The 13,804-nt window shown below is 40.1% G+C and overlaps 1 long non-coding RNA gene across 1 annotated transcript in view; it reads right to left on the reverse strand.

Annotated features, from left to right (window-relative positions):
• LOC141808457 (uncharacterized) overlaps positions 1-13,804 on the reverse strand; it is a 113,960-nt gene that overhangs the window by 29,488 nt on the left and 70,668 nt on the right. The window contains exon 4 of the long non-coding RNA XR_012599902.1: positions 3,307-3,405. This is a non-coding gene — a long non-coding RNA (uncharacterized LOC141808457). The remainder of the gene's footprint in view (positions 1-3,306; positions 3,406-13,804) is intronic.

Raw genomic sequence — 13,804 nt, forward strand, 5'->3', positions numbered from 1 at the left:
AACAGCCCAAAGTAAACCTTCCTCCTGAATGATTACTCAGATATCAGAGAATCAAAACACCCAGCGAACCAGCCACTCCATCCATTTTCATCCTCCTGTTTTTTATCTATCTACCTTCCCCTCACCTCTTTTGACCTTTCCTGTCCTCCCTCCATACGTCCGTCATGTTTTGTCCATCCTGTCCCATCCTCTCCTCTACTTCCCTTCCTTCTTTTTCCTGGGTGTGTTTATCTGAATGTCCCTTCAGGACCAGCAGGATTATTGACCGTGAGTAATAGGGCTCGCCGGGACAGACTCAAATGCTTTGCATGCTTTCCCAACACCAGTGGGATCAGTGGTAACTGTAGCTCTATCTGGATTGGCTTTATAGAGAATCCCTTGCAACAACAGGGAAGGGTTGTGTTTAAGTCTAACCAAGCAGTAGTAAAGCCATGGGGATTTTACAGAAAATCCACATCAGGGGTATCATCAACACATTAAGCAGGAGCAGAAAGTTAACCCCCTGTACCTCACCAGTCATTCAGTGGGCGCATTTGAAATGTGATGTCTTTGTCCAGGGTTATAAATCCAAGAGCAACAGCAGCTAAATACGGCTTTTAGGTGAGCAACTGGTCAGTCCTATTAGTTGTTACACTGACAAAAACTGAAAACGCATCAAGTGTTTTTGTCTTATTTTCAGTAGAAAATGCTTTATAGACATATTGTGAGCCACATTCACCTGATCAGTCCAGAAAATTTCTTATTTCAAGTTATTTGAAGACAAAAATGAGGTCTGAATTGCTTGTAACAAGTTAAAAAAATCTGCCAATTTGTCTTATTCCATTGGCAGATTTTTTCAATTATTATTATTATTATTATTTTATTTACTTATTATGGGCAATTCAGACCTCATTTTTGTCTTTAAACTGGACTGATCAGTTAAATGTGGCTCATATCAAGTATAATCAGACAACTTTACTGAAAATAAGACAAAAACACTTGATAAGATTTCAGTATTTTGCAGTTTACAATCTGATTGAGCTCTTGTGTTTGTTTATCTATTGTGTTATAACTGCTTTTGGGTATTCTGAAAGAAAGCATATAGTGAAACTGAAGGAAAAATAACTAGTGAAGGTAAAATGTGACTGAGTGAGATCGACAGTTTAATTATTGCTGCATTTGTGTAAATTCCAGCTGTGAAGAGGGAGCTGAGCCTGATGGCAAAGCAACTCTCCATCCATGATAATGAGCTTTATTCTGTAACTAGGGTTGCAAAGGGGTGGAAAATTTCTGATAAACTTAAGTAAAGCTTCTGGAAAACTTCCATGGGAATTTCAGCTTGGGAATATTGGACATTTTCAGGGTTTTGTTGCTGTCAACTAAAATACAATTTTCAAAAAATTGCATTGTTAAAAGTTATGTTAATTTTCACAATTCATGGTTTTTGTTCTAGAGTTCTAAAAACTGACTAATGTCATTTATGAATACTGTATCAGGCATATTATATTACCTATATATTTTACCTATACTCATGACAATTAGACTCAGTTTGGAAAGATTCCCAATAATTCCCAGACATTTCATTTTATAATGTCATTTTAAAATAATGGATTGGACATGTGTGGGTTTGTCTGCTTGTAACAAACAAATGTTCAACATGTGTATGACTAGGTAAATGCAATTAATATTAATTCCCCAAAAAATCTGTTAATCCCTGTAAATTTCCAAATATTTCCATGGAAAGTTTCCACTTTGGAAATTCCCGGGATTTTGCAACCCTGGTTGAAACCAAAAGAAAGAGTCTGAAATGAGTTTCCTCCAAAAGGTGTCTGAGCTCAGTAGTATTGGGTGTGGAGCTCAGACATCCGGGGGAGCTGAGGAATAATCTGTTACTCCTTCACACGGAAAGGATCCAGCTGAGATAGTTTGGGCATCTGATAAGGATGCTTCCTTGGCACCTCCCTTTAGAGTTCCTACTGGGAGGGGACCCCAGGGCAGAGCCGTTCTGAGGTATTTTCTATCCTATCAGGCCTATAAGAATGCGTTAAAGTCCTTTAGGTGGAGCTGGAAAAATTCCTGATAGAGGGGTACCTGGGTGGACTTGCTGGTCCAGCTAGCCTCCAGTAAGTGTGAGACCATAAATGGAACGGTAGACAGTTGATGTGATGAATTTGTGTTTAAAGTCACTATGATTGAACTTCAACAACAAGGTGACAGCAGGCAAGAGTGATTGGTTAAGTGATGTTTCTGGTTCATCCAATCAAGTTGCAGAGGAAACCAGAAGTATGGAAGAACAAGTGTCAGAGAAATCCAGCCAGGTCTTAAGTCATCTGAGGCCAGATTCGGTCATATCATATCTACAGTAAACCAGGCAAGTTTTAGTCACAAATCTGTGTCAAATTAGATCAATTATGAACTTATTGGTTGACATCTGGTCAAAATGTAGTCCCAAGTGTTCTTAAGCAATGCTCAAGCCAAATTCAAGTCTTTGGGGTCTGATTGTTCACTATGAAACAATGACAAATTCAAACCTGCCCTGTTAAAGCAGTGTGAGTGATTTTACACAGCTGGAGCCATAAATTCTTTCACTGCATGAGCTGAATGATTTCTTTCACTGTCTTGTTTTACTTTTCGTTCCTGGATCTCTCCAGGTTAATTCCCCGACCCAATGTAAAAGTGATTTAATTATTATTGATGAGTGTCTGAGCACACAGTATGACTCAGATGCTTGAAAGAAGACAGCCAGAGTCGTAATCCCAAAGCCAGACAATCACAGTGTGTGTATATATCTGTGAGTGAATGAGTAAGGCAGCGCACAGGTGCTCCACCTCATCTCTGGAAGCAGCTGGCTGAAGCAAGGCCTCAGACATGAGTCTGGCTGGCTGCAGACACACACCCACACACACTTACAGCGGATGAGGTTGCAATGTGGAAACCACTCAGCAAAAGTAGCTAAAGGGACAGGGAGGGGTTTAAAATGATTAAATCTGTCATATCACAGTCGTTTCACAACGTTTTTTCACGAGGTGTGAGACACAGCTGACACAAAACACAGGTACGCCACACTTGGCACCAGACGGATGCTCTTAACCCAGACAGTTGGAGGTTAATCACAGCTGTGGGGCAAACTGGTAACAGTTACCACAATGGTTTTTCTTTGCAATCACTGTTTATTGTCTGCCCGTAGGCTGATTTCACTCACTACAAAAAGCCATTGATGAAATTTTCCATGATTGTTAGAAACTTTGGTAAGAATGAGCAAACCTTTCCATTCCAGACAGAATGAAGAATTCACCCAAACTCCTAAAACCTTGAAATGTGTCTTACCTTAGGTTTATGATGAAGAATTGATAAGATGTTGAGTGTTGCAGTGGAGGAACACATTTTTCCCAATAGTTAACGTCCTCAGTGTCTGGAAGCTTCCACCTGAAGGAGGAAGTCAAAAATTTTAATCAATTTGAACAATAGAGACATCTGAAATATTTGCAAAAGCAGCAAAAAAAAGAAAAAAAAAAAAAGAAAAAAAAAAAGAAATCAGTCATTAATTTAAATGTGCTAACCTCATGCATAACCATTTAGGAAATTCCTATGAAGAGATATATCAGCATGACACAACATTACTGAAGCACTCCACATTCACCTAAGGACAGTGGTGTAAAGGAATGAAGTAAAGTACCTGTTTACAGTACTTAAGTTTTGGGAGGATCTGTACTTTAATTGAGTTTCTATGTTCATTGCAACTTTCACTTTTACTTCACTACATTAAAAAGAAAAAAAAATGACATTTTTACTCCACTACATTTCCATTGTCGCCTTCGTTACTTGCTACATAATTAAATGTGAATACAACAGTGCTGTCAGGCATTAAAAAATAATCTCATTAATTGCTTGATTTGTAATTAATTAATCTAATCTAATCTAATTAATTAATCACATTTTGATCTCATTCAATCTCTTATCTGCTCAAAGATTAGAATTCTAGGACATCACAAAATTTCTGTGATGACTCATCAAATGAATACATGAAGAAGAGAAGATTTGTAAATCCACTTTTTTTTTCAATGACTGCATCTGACTGACTGCATCTATAGAAGTAAATTATGTTTTTCAGCTGGCAGAGCTTGTCAATCAAAACCCTGCTCGTAAACTACTGTGGCTTAGAGCTTAGCATGGATATGAGGAGTTAGATGTGAGATGACAGAGACATAGTGAAATGCTGCAAGTCAGAAAAGTTCAGGCAGCTCACGCTCTAACAGAGGATGTGTCAGGGTAGTTCAGAGAGAAAGAGCAGTGTGATCGTGAGAAAAGACGATGGAGATCGTGGAGAGGATCAAAGGATGGAGCACCCGAGATGAATGCAATCTAAAAAAAGTATATTTTGTCTGTTTTTTGGATCAAAAACAGGAAGAGAGACATAAAAGAAGAGAGTCTCACTTCTAAGGTAGTTTTGGTGTTTATATAGTCATAGAAAACAAGATTATTTGGGTCTTGAAAGATCATTCATGATGCTCTGAAAATGGCTGGTAGCCAATGAGTTAATAGCACTAACTCATCTAATAAAGCTTTAAAGTGACAATCCTAGAATTTTTATAATTAATTTATGGATTATTGGGACTGTGTGTTCTCAGCAAATAACTGGCGCTCTCACATCAAGCTGAGACTCATCTCAGCGAGGCTGCAGCACCGCACACAGCCTGAGAATATTCCTCAGTGTCTACAGCAGGATGGGAGCAACCTTGTCCACTGGGGATAGTAGAGATACCGCCACACCATCAACACCTGCTAGCTTAGCTTCAGAAGGAGATGGAAATCTGTCGCCATAAGAAACATTCTGACTTTTGTCAGAGTTTAAGGTCCATCCCACAGGATGAAGTGCCTCAAGTGTTTGCTGAAAAATAGTACTTTTAATCTGAACTACTTTAAGTCTTTTACTGGAGTGATTCTTTAGTGGGTGATTTTTACTTTTACAGAGTTAGATTTCAAGTGAGATATCTTAACTTTCACTCAAGTATGGCTTTATACACCACTGTCAAAAAGGAGGAAAGCATATATACAAACAGTTTCGCAGTCATCCCAGGGTTCCTTATACTTTCCCTGGTATCATGCAGAGTTAGATTTAAAGTGATAACATGATTAAAACTCTAAGTATGTATCTTCCTTTACACATGGACATATAAATGGACATTGAACCTGTGTTTACACTGAGCTGAAATGCATGTGAGCAGCTCCACTTGTTTGTGCCTCCACAGTCACTAAAAAGCCGATGAGATTTTGACGAGTGGCTTTACGTTTCCTCAGGAGCAGTGTTTTCCTAGAATTCATCATATAAGACGAAGAGGTCAGCAATCAGCTCCAGGAGTAAGCCGGTGTGTGTACCAGCCACCTGAAGATTATCTTTACATTCTTGTTGCTGCAGGCCGTGCATAGGCCTCCCACCTGATTTGAGCTACACAACAGACATACAACCAGGGAAGGGGGGAGGAGGTGAGGAATGGACAGAGGGAGGGATGGTTGAAGGCTTAAAGGGGACACAGAGGTGGAGAGTGGTGGAGTGCTGGAATTAGCTGCTACATGTTGCAGCACGTCCATCATGGGCACATTACAGACAACCCCTGCCATTTAGAAGTGGAGGGCCCCTGTGAAGCCTGCTAATCCGCTGCTATGAGTGACTTTGTCAGTCAAGGAGGCAAGAATAGGGGCCAGACTGTACGGCGCATTATCAGTAAGGGGCTTATACAAACCCGTGGTGGTGGGCCAGGGAGCACCGTAGTACGGCTTACAATGACCCCCTTCCATTCTCTGATCCCCCTCCAGCTTGTTTTAATGTGTGTTTTTAAAACTTCCTGTAAGTCATTTTCTAAAGCCGGGCACTTAAGGGACCTTTTAGATAAGGTTGTCAGAGTCCGCTCCTCAGAAAGGCATGCTGCCACATCTTGTGAAAGGTTAGCAGAGAGAGTAACATGTCCTGACACCCGTGGCTTTAAAGGAGCTGCTGGAGAATGTGCTGAACGCCAAGTTTGTGTTGTGTCCTTAAAGAGTGTGCTTTAAGTTCCTCATAGTTTTCAGGGCTTAAGATGCCAAGTACGATGTCTGGGCCTGGATCCCGTTGTCCCGATGTCCCTTCACACGGACATGTCTCATTGGCTGGGATGTATAATGCTTCACTACGGTGCATAGAAAAACATATAATCGCAGGTTCTTAGCCTAAACTGAAAGATTTCACAGCCAATTTTGCAGGGTTACTTTTCATAATGGCTGGTTCTTGTAGTTTAATCTAGGAAAAATGTGCATGCCAGTGGAAATTCAAGTATAAGGGTTTTACTTCCTTACTTTCATCTCTGAAAAATGTGTTTCTTCAAAGAGGGAGCTTTATCAAAGTATCAAAGTTAATGCAACATGCTCTTATAGTTTTAGGGATTGTAGTGTATTAAGTTCGACAAAAGACACATCAGTTTCTCAGGAGAAAAACTGCTCTTCATAGTGTATGTACAGTCAAATCCAAAGCACTTCATCCATCAATTTTTCCAGTAGTTCCAGCTTTTGGACTCTTACAATCAGCAGAATGGTGGGGCGCAGAAAGACCTGGAAGTGTAACTCAAGGTGTAAATCTCCTTAATCTCCACCCTAGGAGGACTCATGTAGAGAGGTAAACAAAAGAAACTTGATCTGGGCAATGACCACATTTGTGGTTCAAACTATAAAGATGCAAAAACTGTCAGAAACAGCAACCTTCGCTTTGTTATGTAATACCCCGTTCCCTGAAATGTGAGCGTAGAGTATGGGTCCTACTGCTGCAGGATGCCACAAGCTTTTCTGGCAGAGTGTGTACGTGCGTGCGTGTTTGTTTGTGTGCGTCTGTGTGTGTGTTTGTGTGTGTGGTCATCTGGACATACAGAACAGCTCTATTGTCTCCATTCAAAGGTGAGGGGGACGGGGACCTGAAAAGCACCTCTCATCCAAACCTTTCCTTCTAATGGCTACACTTGACATGCAGGGGACAATTCCCCAGGCAAAGATTGAAAAGGTGCTGGCCAGCTGAGCGGGACACTCAGCAAGAAGGAAGGAGAGAGGGACAGAAAGAGGGAGAGGTCTGAAAAAGGAGGGATGAAAGAGAGGGATATATGGAGAAAGTGGAGGTCTGATTAAAACACACATAATGATAAAACCGAGGTGGATTTGGTTTGTTTTCAGACTAGATTTCCCGCTGTGGAGGACCCATCTTCCATCCTGAGGTGACTTGAAGTTCAAGGGCTGTGCTTGTAAAAAAAAAAAAATGAGAGTAAGGGAGGTGAGTGGGGCCACTGGGAGGGCATGGGATCTTTAAAAGCATATCCTCTAGAGGCCAGGGCATGCTATGAGAGGAATACCAAGCTCTGGGAACAATGAGGAGAGGGCCGAGTCACCCCTGCCCACCAGCCTTTCACCGCGGTGGCCACTCAAAGGGCAACTACCAACACTGCTCTGTGATTTAGCTGTGCAAGAGCTGCCTCTCCCTTTTTCACACTTTGCGTCAAATAGTGTTTACATAAAAGGAAAAGTGAGGACGCGGAGGAAAAGGGAAGAGTGAACTGAACTGTGTTTGTGATATTTAGACTGCACTGAGTATACGTGTCTGCTAGAATCAAAAAGTTGCAAAAGAGGAAACAAAATTCAGGCTCTTTGAGTTTGGTGTAGCAAAAATTCACACAGGTACTTAGTCTGTCTTAGTGTACAAGCCAAGTCGCTAAATATAAAGCCAGCATGAAGAAAATTAAGACAACTATTTGGCAAAAGCAGTAAATGGTCAAGATTTCTTTTCTTTTTTTTGTGGATGGTGGAGACCAAAATAGAGGCAAAAATATCCTTTGGTTTTGACATAACCAACAACAAGACTCAGGCATCATGGTGTGACCAACTCACTGAAGGGAAGATAAAACAGAATAGAATAGTTCTGTCCAAATATGGACATTTTTCTTTGGTTTGACAAAGACATTATTTTCGATCATTTAGAATACAAATAGATTTTCAAAATGGTGATAAGGATCACACTATTTTCAGCTTTACCCTAAATATTTATTTTGCCTAAAATCATTTATGTTTTGGACAAGTCAGAATTAAATGGGAGTGGATTTTCACTGTCCCATCCCACTCCCACAGAAAAAAAACATGTACCGTCCCACTCCTATTTTGTCCCCTTGTTTTCATTTTTAGGCAATACTGTCAGTTTGATTTGATTTTCTCCCCATTCTTTTTTAGATTACTGTTGGCTTCTGGGAAGTGTAGTTCTTTTCACTTGCATTAGACTGTAGGCTTATTGGAAATAAACTACAAAATGGCGGCGCATGTCACATATTATATTTTATCTTCTTGATTGGTTCCCGCTCCTGTTAACTCTTTATCCTGTATTGTCCCAATCCCATGAGTTATAGTATCCCATCGCGTGAGATTCCCAAAAAATGTAAGCCTCTTATCAGAATGATTCATATCCAATACAGACTCAAAGACTGCAGATGGTAAAGTTTATGTACCAAAGCTTTTCTTTTAAAAACTGAACAAAAAGTTTACATTTTTCAATCTGCTTATGTTACTTAAAGAAATGACTTCAACTTCGTAAAAGAAGTCCACAAAAACCTTAATGAGTGAAGTTTTTTCTTTGTAGAAACTTTAATTTTGAAGAACTTTCAAAGTGATTTAAGTCAGGTTGTAACAAGGTTAAAAGAAACTGAATGCAAGCCATGTCTTTTCTAAACTGATCACTTTCAAGCCTCACTTGTTTCATCCTGTCCCATTTAGCTGAGTGGTAAAACTTCATTCTGTTTATAAAATCTCTCTCATACTAACTTGTTAATTATCCTTTTCTTTCTCTTACTCTGAGTTGAAGACATGCCTCCAAACTACATCAATGCAGCGCTGCTTGCAACGATAAGAGACTCTGCAGACGAGCTGAGCTCTGCTTCAAGTACAAAGAGCTCATATTTACATACAAGCCTCTTTATCTCTGCCATGGGCTTGTTTTTTTGATTTGTGGTTAACTCCTCAAAGCCGCCGTCAAGATCCAAGCCTTGTTCAGCTTGTACTTAATGACTGTAATTTTCAACATTAAAAGCTTATGGGCTGCCACTGCAATAATAAAAAAGTGTGCTTTGTCAGTCAAGCCTTTTGATCTTGACACTTTAAAAAACCAGTCCCCTAGGATGTTAACAATGAAGCCAATTGACAGGCTTGTTTGTAGGCCACGGAGAAAAGAAGATTATTGCCCTTTGTAGACGTGACCCCATTCGTCTTTACGAGAGGTTTGAGCCGTCTTAGAGGAATTTGGGGATGTAAAGTTCTACCCATGTTTCAGATGAAAAAGAACAAGCTTTTAAGCAGGAGGAAAGCCACAAGAAAGAGTATGGTTTCTTTATTCTGGTGTGATGAAGAGAGGGGCTCCACACACAAGAATCAGAATGGAAACAAAGCAGAAACGTCCCGTGTGTTTTACAAGCACTGATAAAGATCTAAAACAAACACTTTTCAACTGCATTTTCAAGATTTATGAGTTAACAACTTGTAAATAACTTGAAGTTGTTTTTCCCATCCACGCTCCTCCTCAGGCACTCGTGGCCGAGAGGACGAGCAGCTTTTGTGAAGCAGAACAGAATTTCTGGACTGAGCAGCTGTCATTTTGCTCATTGACATTATGCATGCTCGATATTTGCCATGCTGTTTTTCCCCTCTCCACGGGGGTAATTTGGGGCACAATAAAGCACTCTAGTGGGTAACAGAGCTCTCTTTGTGGCACGGGCCCCTGGGGGCCGCTAATCTCTGCCAAGGAAAACAATGGCTCACTGCTGCACCAGGGCCCGGTCCTGTCAGTAATGCATCAGGTTCAAACACATGCATACACGCACAACCACACACACAACCACACACACACACACACACACACACATACACACACATACACACAGCTGATCTGGTTGCCGCCCATCCTTCTCCTGACAACGAGGAGAAGTGAGCACCTGGCTCAGACCGGACTGCTGGCAGAAGAAGATGGAGTAAACATGGAAAAACAAACTGTCCAGATAAAACAAACTAACACAGTTTTCCTGATCAGGTGAAATAAATTATCAGGCTTGTAAAATAATTATGTTAAAAGCTTTGTGTTGGTATTTCATCAGGAAATTAACCGCAGAGTACTAAAACTGTCAGCAGAGCTTGGCTAGTTGGTGCATTGTTTTTGATTTAAGACCTAGAGAAGCTGTCAGTTAAAACCATTATAAACAATGGTGTTTAAAAACTTGCCATGCAACAATTTGCATAAATAGCAAGAAGTGCTACTTTGTCCACCCCTAGAACTAATCATAGTAATCTCACTAAACACCAAACCAAACAACACACTTCTAATCTGGCTGCTAGAGAGGTCCCAGCTCTGCAAACACCCGTGACCCATGCAGCTCACGTTAGCTCAGCAGACTGAGGAGGAGCCGCTCAATCCAAACAGCCGAGGCTTGATTGGAAATCATGACTGGCTTCACAATCTCCAGAGCACATTTGGTCAAATAAGATTCAAAAAATTCAGCTAACTTTAGCACTGAGTTACCTGGCATTGGTTTTCTCAGACCAATCAACCCAATGCTGCAGAAACCTGGCAAACTACTGTTGACGAGGAGTTTGCATGCACAAGATTGTAGTTTTTGGCTTTGCTTTTGCATGCTATCCAGGTTTGAAAAGTTAAAACTGCACCTGTTCTTTCCCCTGCCAAGGGATATATTCATTACCAAAAGAAATAATGGCTAAAACAACCGTACACTTTTCTTTATTAAACTATCACATAAGAAAGGAAACCCACTTTGTTTGAGGCTTGTCGTTTTCCATGAGAAAACACACTTAGTTCATGCTCCTGGGACCATGAAGCATGACATAAACCCATTTAGAAACCTCTGAGGTACAATAATGACAAGCTCAAAAATATAACTGTGCTCTGGGGTTATTTCACCAGCCAATGACAATATAGTAAGCTGAATTAGAACTGGAACCAAAGCCTGTAATCTGCATGTCTTTTTAGCATGTAACCTATATCTGTTCTTTATTGGTTAACCACATGTGCTTACAATGGCCAAACCACATGTGAGGCATTGTATCAATAAGCACAGATCATCAATCAAGCTAAGTGCTCAGCATCGTGTTTGCTGAGGTTTCCCTGCCTCTAAATGAAAGTTGGGATCACTGCCTGTCAGTGCCACAGAAACATCAGAGCCTGAAGAGCTGGAGGAGCAGCCGACTGTGACTGCTAAACCAACAACACCAGCAATATTAAGGCGTAAGAAGTATTCAGTTCACACAGTGTGTTTCAAGGATGAAATTAAAAGCACTTGCATTTCAGTAAAAGCTTGGGGACCCAAAAAGGGGACAGAGAAATGTGGAGGACAAGAGAGTACAAAATATGGGGGGATAAGACCAGGAATTCTTACAATTTGGTAATATTTTAGATGTTTAAACTATTTCTGCTGTTCAGTTTTGGCTACTAGCCTTTTCCTAGTTGCAGTAGCCATAGCCTAGTTGTCAAAGTGACTTTTTCAAAGAGTTCTTTTTTCAATTTCAGGTGAAAATTGTTCATATCTATGGCAAGCCTCCCAGCAGTGTTGGGGCATGTTGTCCTAAAATGTGTGTTTTAATGGAGTAGGGTGGTGGGATGAGTCCCAGGAGGCACATTAAACTAACTCTACAAAAAAAAAAGATGTTTGTATGGGCCATTGTGTGGATGTTAACAGGTTCTTTATTCATTTATCTATTATTTTTATGAAGGCAGTATGGTGCCAGTACTGAGTCCACAACAAATTTCCCCATGGGGACAACAATAAAGTTTATGCTTTTCTATTATATTATATTATTATATTATATTATATTATATTATATTATATTATATTATAGTATAGTATAGTATAGTATAGTATAGTATAGTATAGTATAGTATTGTATTGTATTGTATTGTATTGTATTGTATTGTATTGTATTGTATTGTATTGTATTGTATTATATTATATTATATTAAATCATATTATATTATTTTATTTTATTTTATTTTATATTATATTATATCAAATTATATTATACATCCGCCGACATCCTTACTGTTCCTGTCTTTAAAATGGCTTTAAATGAAAAAAAGAAAGAAAAAAAAAAGTCAACATCAGATAGAGGTAGACAGCTCCTTAGATCCTCAGAATGAAAATGAAAGTTTTGTACAATGGTGTTTGATTTCTGTGAAGAATGTGATGTAAAGGATGTTTTTGATTTAACAAAAAGAGTCTTCAAAACGAAGAAATCCTCACTATAATGTTGAAAGCTGCTTCTTTTTCCAATCTGAGCACAAAATAATGTATAAAATCAGATCGGATGAGACGACATGACCTTAAGCGATCTACTAGACCAGTTTTCAAACTGAATGTCACACACATAAAAATACAAACAGCCAAAAGCTGAAGGATTTACCCTTCAAACAAACAGGCTGTTGACCTGATTTTTCTCTGAGAAACAGACCTCAAAAGACAAAGAAAAACCCTGTCCAAAAATACTTTGGTGCAATTTTCTACAGTCAGTGTTCCACATTGTTCTTTCAGAATAATATTTAAAATCTCTCTCAAAACAATTTTTATTTCATGTAATGTTTCCAATGAAACCTGAACACAATGCCCCCTTCACTGACCTAAACAAGTCTTTCATTCCCTCATCCTCTCCATCTATTGCTATTCTGATCCAAACACAGCTCTGAAGTGGGCAAACAATGTTTCCACAAGAAGCAATAACCAGGTCGGGGGCAAAAAAATAACCTACCCTCATTACCCACAGCTAACACACACTTTGGACCCTCGCATGTGTTGTCAACCAACATTCAATAGGAGGGATTAAACCCCTCTTTGATCCCCTTCTTTCGGGTTTTGTGTTGATTCTACGGGTCGTCACATCCAGCTGGGAGTCCTCACTTTGCCCAGAAGGCCTCTCTGTGTTGTGACACAGGCAAAGTGCAGAGTGAGGAATCATACTGCCGAGCCACTTTGAAGATCAGCGGCTATTATTCCTCAAGTACCCTCATTGTTCTTCGCTTGAATTAGTGCACCTGAATCCACTAATCGATGGTCGTAGGCTCTGTGTGCACATGAATAGAGTATGAGGGTTGTTAAGTGATATCTGAGTGTTTCATGAGGATTCACAACATGTGCTTCATTGTGTGGGGATGCCTGCGTGAGGTTATGAGTCCATCAGGGGCCATTTTTCAAGCCATCTTTCTTCTCTCTCTTCCTAATCTCTTGACTGTTCAATGACCAAACAGCTCAGAGTAAAAACTCCTTTTTGTAAAGGTTGTTCTTTATTTGTGGGGGATGTAGTGCTGTCCCTGAAAGCAATTCAAAGATTGTTTTCAGCTTTAGTAAACCCAGGTTTTTAGAGGTCGGACTCAGTTCACTTTATTTTCCTTCGCCCTTTGAGCACTTAGAATTCAAACATCCAAAATACTAGTAAATCTCTCTTAGATAAAGTAAGTATGGTGAGGATGAGAGGCACATTTCCTTAAGCCAGTGCTGAGTGTCTAAACAGCTGTCCTCTTGGAAAATGTACGAGGTGTCTGCAGGCCGGCAGTGGGCAGCAGCCAGTAAAGGCTTTACAGGGGATCAGCAGGAGTCTGGCTGAGTAATGGACAGTTAAAATCTGTTATATGGGGATCAAATGGAGCAGTTAGAGAGCCAGAGGAGGCTTGTAGGAGGTTTGGAGGAATGACGTGTCTGAGAAGCAGGGATTCGGTCGCGCACCTGCACTGTACGACTGGTTGTGGTTAAGTGAGGGGGCTGACTTTGTGTGATCCCCT

Source organism: Halichoeres trimaculatus, unplaced genomic scaffold (assembly GCF_033239565.1).
Source record: "Halichoeres trimaculatus isolate MK-OKI-2021-1 unplaced genomic scaffold, fHalTri1.1 fHalTri1_scaffold_19, whole genome shotgun sequence".
Lineage (NCBI taxonomy): Eukaryota > Metazoa > Chordata > Actinopteri > Labriformes > Labridae > Halichoeres > Halichoeres trimaculatus.